This window comes from Pinus tabuliformis, chromosome 7 (genome assembly GCF_031772625.1).
Source record: "Pinus tabuliformis cultivar Carrire ecotype Pingquan chromosome 7, CPIR1, whole genome shotgun sequence".
NCBI lineage: Eukaryota > Viridiplantae > Streptophyta > Pinopsida > Pinales > Pinaceae > Pinus > Pinus tabuliformis.
The window spans coordinates 87,372,087-87,381,162 of record NC_142293.1 but is presented as its reverse complement, the minus strand read 5'-3'; the positions used below and the strand labels follow the sequence as shown (position 1 = coordinate 87,381,162).

Sequence of the window (9,076 nt, the reverse complement as noted above, 5' to 3'; positions counted from 1 at the left end):
TAGGTTCTCATTCTCTTGACTCTCTCTTCTCAAAATGCAGATCTCATTACCCTGATGATGGACTCACCTAGCTAGTCCGAAACGTCGGTTTCAAAATTGCTCACAGGTCTTTCCATTAATTAAATACTCTACCAGCCTGTATGGAATCTCTGTTCAATCTACAGAAGTTAATTCACAATTTAGAACAAAAAATTCATACATGCAATAAGAAATAACAAACATGCACACGAAAGTTTTCCTAGGGAAAGTAATATGCTGAAAACCCCAATGTCTGCTTGCATTAATATGATGAATAGAAATGTATTACAATTGCTTTCCTCAACTGAGAATAACGAGCAAGTGAATAACTTGTTTCTCTACTCACTGAGATGCTTTGACCTAGACCTAGTAAATTTCTACCTCCTCTTGAGTCCATATTTCCTTGCATAATTCCTTAAGAAATTAGGCCCCTATTATTTAGGAATTTTTACAAAATGGATTGCGTAATTCCCAAGGTTGATCATCTGACTGCATGAAACACCTGTACACTCGAGACTAATATAAAATTGATGTTACAATGCCTTGGAATCTCCACCATAGTTGGGGAACTCGAATTCTCCATGCACTAGATATTTTGGGTTGATTGATGAGTTAACTGAATGATCATTGAGTTTGACTGAAGTCCCACTGCAAAATTGGCCTTCCACTAGTTCCTCAAGTAGTTGGAACTAGTTTCACTAAAAACAACTTGAGCTAACTCACTTTGTTTTCTACAAATTAGAGATCATACATGCTTAACTCAACTATAACTCGTCTGAATCGAATTTACTAAGTAAACCGGGTGACACAAGCCATGTTACACAATTAAATTGCATCCAAGTTGTCCGTTGATGTGGAAATTCATATTTTCTCAATTTAATCAAGGAAAAAAAAATGAGAATTTCTTACTTCATTTTTGAAGAATCCATATTTGTAATAAAGGGATTATCAACCACCCCTATCCTAAACCTATGGAGCTCTAGCTTCGCTCTTGACAAAGCTTTTGTCAAAATGTCAACATCTTGCTCCTTTGTAAGAATGGAGTATAGCAACATCATCTGCCTCTAGACACAGTCTCGTAAATGGTGATAATGGATATCTATGAAATACATGATTCTCAGAGAGATTGATGCAACTCTCATAATCACAATTGGATCCATCATCTAACAAAATAGTTCAACAAGTATCTTTCTCATCCATATTGCCTCATGTGTGGCTTGACTTGCAACCATGTATTATGCTTCTGTTTAGTTGAGCACTAGATATATTTACTTCCTGTTGTACCAAGAAACAACTGTGGACTCAACACTGAAAATTCCAATTAATTTACTCTTTCGATTTGATGGACTTCATGCCCAATCTACATCTCTGAAGCTGCATAACTTCACTCCCTCTTTTCATCTGTACCATAGTCCAAACTAGGTAGTGCCTCTCAGGTACAGTAAAACATGCTTAGTTTCCTTCCAAAATAGTTTGTTTTACCTAATCATAGCTTGGCTTAACTGGTTGATTGCACAACACATATCTGGTGATGTGTTCACAAGATACATGAGTGGACCCACTAGCTGCCGATAAATGGTAGTATCCATTTCACCTAAAGTGGCATTCTCCTTCCTCTAGTTGTTCATTAGAGGTGTCTCCATGGGTTTACAACTCTCCATGTAGAATCTCTATCGTATATCATTTTCATACTTTCCTTGAGAGAAAAACAATTCCCCATCACCTTTCCATACTTCCAACCCAAGAAAGTAGTTCATGAGACCCATGTCCTCCATTTCAAATTCCCTTGCAAGGTCCTCCTTGCAAGATATGATCAAATACTCCTCACTAGTTAAAATAAAACTATCAACATATAAGGCAATAATAAGCAATTTACCTTCTATCAAGATGTGATGAGTTTTACATCCTCTTCAGTTATGGTGAAGCCCAAACTGGTGAGATAACTATCAATCTTGGTGTACCAAGCATGAGGTGCTTGTTTGAGCTTGTAGAATGCTCACTTGAGTCTGCACACATGAGACTCTTGATCAAATGTCTCAAAACCTTTTTTTTACTCTATGTACACCTCCTCCTTAATAACCCCATTGAGAAATGTTAATTTTACACCCATCTGGTCGATATTCCACTGCATTTACATATCCAGACCAAGAATTGATCTAATGGATGAGTACCTTGCTACAAGGGTAAATCTCTCCTCATAGTGAACTCCCTCAACTTGAGAGTACCCGTTGGCCACAAATTTGGCCTTATACTTCTCTATGTTTCCATTCGTTTCCTGCTTCACCTTGAAGATCCATCTCAAACCCACTATTTATTTATATGCTAGTCTTGGGACCTTTTCCAAAACATTGTTCTTTAATGGATTCATATTCCTCCACCATTGCATCAACCCATATAAGTTTCTCTATTTATTCTTCAAAATAGGATGCCTCAATCTCTATAGGCTCAGTCATAAGAGCCATGTAGCTAGTGTACCTCTCAGGTGACCTCCTTTTCTTATGCAAATTTGAAGGATACCCCACATTCTCCTTCACATCCTACACAAGTCAATCAAATTCCTTAGTTATTTTTCTACCTACTCTAAAGGTTTTACTTTAGTGAATGTCTCCACTCTCTGATCCACAATTTGTGGTTTCTCTACAACTTCGTGAGGTTCCTATTTTGGAACTAAAATCTCATCTTTTGGTGGGATCTAAAGGTCCCTCTCAAGGGAGCACCACATAGCGGTCGACTAAAGCTTATTCCTTGATTCTTTACATACATGGCAGTAAACAGAAGATCCAAAAATCTTGAAGTGCGACACATCCGAAATCCTCCTCCAGTGTAATCATGGCAAGAATTAGACGAGGACTTTAGTTCTACAAACAAACCATTGTATTGCATGCCTCAAACCACAAATGCAGAGGTAGGCCTTGGTCATGCAACATCACCCTCATTGCTTCCAAAGTGCTACGGTTATTTCTCTCACCCACCCCATTATAATGTGGGTTGTTGTGTGTTTTCAAATCTCATCAAATGCCTTCTTTCAGACATAAATTTTTAAATTCATTCAACACATACTCACCTCCCTTATTTCTCATGAGATCCTTCACCTTTTCTCGAACCTAAACTATTATCAGTTCCACCCTATAATCCTTTCGGATCCATCTTCGGGCACTATCGCGAACGCGCACAGAGGTTACCCGCTGTTGGGCCTCAAAATAGTCCCTATTTTCACTCCATTATTCACCAATACCTTCACATTTTACCTTCATGTCACCTCCATTCCACCTCCACATCATTACATTTACCTCATTATTGGGTTATAACTATGCTTTTCCAAAGTTTATTAATTCTTAACATTTTTAAGTGGATTTATGGCTAAAATTTAGAAAATAATATGCTTATACTTATACCTAACAATTAGAATGAGTTTGTTGACATGTGTAGGTACAAAGGAAGCTTCCAAGGCATCTTTATGTGGTCTTGAATGATCAAATTCGAATTTGATAAGATAAGCCTCATGGAAAAGATCATGATCTCATGGAGAAGATCATGGAACTCATGGAGGAGATCATGGAGGATAGGGTTACGTGTCTAGATGGTTGAGAAATGTATGGAACTAAAGAGAGATTAGTGGATCATCATTATGAGTTTGTTATCTCATCCCATTGTATAAATAGGAGTACCTCCTCCATTCCAAAGGGAGGACTCTTGAAGCATGTATCCAACTTATGATGGAATAGAATAAAGCTTCATTTTACATATATTTCCATTATGTAGTTTTAGGTATAAGTTGCCTTAATGTAGTTTATGGAATAGCTTGTGACTTTGTTCTTAGGAGAATTGAGCTCACTCTAGAAGGATCAAAGGAACATGTTATTTCATATTAGATCTTATTTCATTTAATTGCTTAGATGTTTGAGGATTTTTTTATGATTGATGAATGAGTTTTAAATCTTATCAGCATATGAGAGGACAACCAAGGGTCTAAGTTAGGCTCTTTCTCTATTTGATTTGCATGATAAATGAAACTCATTTTTTTTGCTTTTATGTTTCAAGTATCATATGAGTAGATAACCAAGAGTCTAAGTTAGGCTCTCTCTCCATTTGATTTGTATGATAATTGAAATCCTTTTATGTTTCAAGTCATTTCATTTCTTACGCTTATGAATGAATCTTAGTTTAGTTTGGATTAGTATATGAGGGGACAATCAAGAGAATAAGTTAGTCTTTCTCTCTCTTTGAATCTGAACAACAATTAAAGTTCATTCTCTTGTCTTTATTTCAAGTTTCTGGTTTTATGTAATCAATGATTTCTCTATGATATTGTAGGGAAGGAAAACCAAGACCTCCTTCATTAGGAGCCTCTTCCCTTGCATATTATATTGAATTGTAAATAATTTAGCTAGACATAGAATTAGTTGCCTACTCCTGCATATATATTGCTGGCACCATCACAAGATTACTTCCTGGTTGATAATTTAATGAAAACAATTTAAGAAAATAAATTGCCCAACATTTTGGCGCCGTTGCCGGGGATGGTGCTAAGGGATTAGGCATTAGGAATTTAATTCAGTACTAGTATTTTTCTTTAGACAAAATAATTTGTGAAACCTGGTGACAACAGGATCTTCACAAAGGAGTTTAAGTTTGAGTTTTCTGATGTTTTAGTGTTTAGCTAGTTTTAAATTTCGTCTTTAAAAAAAAAAAAACCCATGCATAAATAAAAACAAATCAAGCGATTAGTATGCTCTCTTCCTGTGCTTCGTGCGATCAGGAAGATCAAAAAATCTATTGATTTTGTTCAAATAAAAATACTCTTGCTGGAGAACTAATTTGCAAAAAGACAATAAAGAATTTTGTGAATGAAAAAAGTCATCTTTAAATTTTTAGATGAAATTTAGTTTTTTTTTTTTTTTTTTTTTTTTTTTTAATTTAAAAAAAATAAAAATTCCACAAAATAATAATAATATATGTATCATATATATACATATTATTATTAAAATAAATAAATAAAAAAATTAGCTATTTTTTTTTTTGTTACCATAAAGGGTACTGGCGGATAAAGCCTCAACAGCTCATGAAGAACCATATTGACGATTTTCAGGTGACCAAGGACCTCGGCATTAGGACCCTCATTGTTACATACGCTTATCACTTCCTTTCTTGCGAGCTCCTGCCATTGTGTGTGCATGGCAAGGAGTATGGCAGTCCATGCGAGTAAAAGGGAGGTTGTCTCATGTCCCACCACGAAGAGGGTCTTGCATTCATCAATCATATCTTGAAAAGACATGCTGACATGCGTCTTCACTTCATCGTTGTTAGTTGCTGCCATCATCAAGCCAAGCAGATCTTTGCCGTAGGGGTTCCTGCCTTTTTCCACCGTTGCATTTCTTTGGCGATCAGTGATTATCTGCCTCAGTGACCTCTGTATTTCCCGGTCTAACCTTCGGCCTTTCAAATTTCCTCTGGTGGGAAAAAACCTGTAACCTGGAATGATGAAGTTACAATAACTTTCGGTAACGAGAATCGCTTGCTCACTCTGTAGATCAAATATGTGTTTTCATTGGAGATAGCTAGAGCTGAAAGCAGTTCTAGCAATGACATCGGCAGTGAGATTCTGGAATTATTCTACGACTTCTATTTCTTGCGTACCAGAAGTGATTGCCTGCTCCCATTTGTTTAATAGAGATGATGTACTCGCCACAACCTCTGGTACCATAGACTTTAGAGCCTCTGCATGGAAAGCAGGACTGATGAGTCTTCTTTGTCTGCACCATTTTTCTCCCTGAGAAGTCGCAAGGCCATCGCCCAGCAGCTGCCTTACGTGGGTTGTCGGCTCTGGTTTCTCGTACTGCTTTGATTTATTGCACAGCATCTCCCTAATCAACTCTGGCTGGGGAATAACAATTCTTGGCACAGGACCGAACCAGTACATGAAATTCTCGTCGTAGGTATTGGTCGAAGAATGAAGCTCTGGAAGAACTCGAGAAAAAATATCATGGGAGAACTCCATGGGAGCTGAGTAGGTTTCCTTCATCATTTGAATGACTTCCGTTGTGTTTCCATACAGCAGTCTGTATGGGGGACCCGAGATACCCTGCGATTCAAAATACTTCTTCATTCGACCAGGCTTCCACCATACTTTTATCACAATTCTCACCAAAGTAAACACAAAGGTGAAAAGCAGAACCAACGACAAGGTGCATGTGAGATCCATCTCCATAGAAATAGCAATTACTAAAGTGTAGAAGTTATTATAGCCAGGTCGAAGAGATAATTATTGAGAATCTTAGCACTCAACAAATTCCAGAAAATCTGCAGAGAAATTGGAGAAATAAGTAGGGTGAGTGTTGTGGGGAAAAATGCCTATGCAGGACGATCCTATACACCTAAGGTGTGACAGTGCCTTAGCAACAAACAGAGACAGCTATTCTAGTATTCTTCCTTTATGAATTAAGAATGAAGAGAGAGATGGATGGACTAACCGGTGTCTTCCGTTTGTCCCTCGATCCGGCTTCTCTTCTCTTAGAGAGTTCCCAACTACTTGCCTTCTCGCTCGCCCAACTTCAAGAGGTTTCTGCAAGATCACAAGAAGAGAACACTACACAAGACATGGATTCATATTCATAACTAGTTCAGGATTAGAAATAAACTAAACATACTAATGTAAACATACATCAAAGATACATCAGTATATAGGAGAAACCAAGATAGCTTTATTGATGAATAACAAGGTTCAGGAAGAGATACAACCCAGAGGGCTCCAATCCAGCATCTCCTTCCCAGCAAATGGAATTCCTATCTTAACCCCCTTCAAAGCATTAAGCACCCAATGATTCCAATCTCAAACCAACAACAATTCTTTACAATAACAAAATTCCAGCCTCTAGATCTCATGGAGGAGAGATCCATATATAGATGTTTGGAGAGAGGATGAGTCAGCTTGAGATCTGACTAGTGTCCTCTCCCTCTGTCAGTTCTTGATTCCACTTGGAGGTTCTTGCTTCCACTTGGAGATTAGGAACCTCTTACTCATCACGAGTCGAATTCACTGAGGCAAGTGTCATTGAGGAAGATTCTGGAAGCTTCCTGGGTCTTGACACCTCTTGGAATGAACTTGCCATTTGGAAATTCTTGCTCAACGCAGGTAGCCAGTGTTGGCTTTGACATTCAGCGCAGGTAGCCAGTGTTGGCTTTGACATTCAGTGCAGAGAGCTAGTGGAGCCACTGAATTGATCTTGAATTGACTTGTTTTTGAGCAGTTTCTGGTGGAGAACTTCTGTGAATTGTTGTGGTTTGTTAGCCTTGTTCCTCTAGGGGTAGGAACAACATGTTTAGGGACTTTGGATCCCTTAGATTATGGACATTTCATGCTCAATGCTGTAAGGCACAAAAATGTCTATAACAGTTGCCCCCTAAAGTATGAGGCCGTTTATCGGGTGAAATGCTTTATCAGGGGGATCCGAAGTTCATCCAATGCTGGGAGGAGACCTGTAATAAGATACAATACAATACATTATTTTTCATACTACTTTCATGATCTAGCTGAGGCAGGCATTCCCATGCTCAGCTTTATAAATTCATTTTTCTGTACATAGAACAGACAATCGTCTGATGGTAGACTGATAATTTTGATGAAATTATCATCCTTTGAGTAGGATGATTATCTGCTGCAATGATGTACATGTCAATGTCTTTATCTTTCCTGAATATATATCGCAGCCCGGATGGATGAAACTAGATCCGGGGTCTTCAAACTCGTTCGATCTTCACTCTAAGTACAAGTCGATCCATGTGAGGAATGTTCTGAAGTCGAACATGGAAAGACATCGCTTGATTAAACCGTTAACAAGCGCGAGAGGAATCACCGATAATGATAATGACCCTCAAGGTACTGCAGTACAATTCACGTGGTGTGAATAAAGGACTTGGCGTCGAACACCACGCAAAATATTTCGGTCGAAGGTCATTGATGTATACCTGTCGCCGGAAGTGAGAAACTTGCCATTGAGGCATGCAAGCTTCAAAGTACTGAAGGGGTTGTTCCTAGATCTCCGAGGGGTTGGTCGACAAGAAGCGATCCGTCAAAGGAGGGCCTTAATGAATCCCACATCAATGACACGGAACGGAGCTAATGATTTTGATGGAGGTGAAAACGATCTGTGACATATGATTCAGGGTGGCGGTCATGAAAGGATGAAGGATAATGTATGGCAGTGGATGGGACACGTTTGACTTTTCTGAACGACTTCTCTTGAACATGTGGCGACACTGATGCGATGGATCGGTAGCATTACCCCAAATGTGGATGGTATGGCGAGACCATGGTGATGTGACCGGTGAATGAAACAACCCAACCCGATTGTGGTACGGAGGAAAAGTGTCATGTTCAAGAGCGACTTGCTACCATCAAAGTTTTCTTGAGTTTCTCCCAATTTTTCCCCAGTCATTGCTGACCAGTAACTCTTTATTTTTGTCAAGCTTGAGGAGGATAACATATGCTTGTTCTATAACCTGCCCTTCGGGCAAGCCCATCGCTATGTTTTAACGAGCCTAGCGATAGTGAAACTCGTTCTCGTCTAAAGACAAGTTTGTCGCTATTTAATGATTTTAACGAGTCTAACGACAAGGATAACTCGGTCCTTTTCATTTTTAGAGAGTCTGAAAAGGTACATAAAGTTAACTCCAGAAGTCCTTTTTCGTCATCTAATCCATTAAGTCTGAAAAAGTATAAAACAATACAGAAGGGATGAGTTTTCGATAGTTTTAACGAGCCGAACAAAACAAGCGCTCGATCTTTTTGTGCAATAATCCCTCAGGTCCAAAAAGATTAAAATCTAGAGGAGGGATAGCACTTCCTGTCCCTTTAACGAGCTGGAAGGCCAAAACTCAGCAATCTTTTCATATTTTACGAGTCAGATGAAAAGAGCTTAAAGAAGACTCATCTTTTGAGGAACGAGTGATGAAACAGGTTAGCAGCTGATTCCAGGTACAGGTTGGAATTTTCCAAGCACGACAGTGTCACAAGGATGGCTAGTGAAATCACTCTTCGCAGCTGTTCCTCAAAATGGGT

General features: G+C 38.7%; 1 pseudogene; it reads right to left on the bottom strand.

Annotated features, from left to right (window-relative positions):
* Nucleotides 1-4,999: 4,999 nt before the first annotated feature.
* On the bottom strand, nt 5,000-6,226 carry LOC149245380 (cytochrome P450 734A1 pseudogene; annotated as a pseudogene).
* Between the last annotated feature and the right edge of the window lie 2,850 nt (nt 6,227-9,076).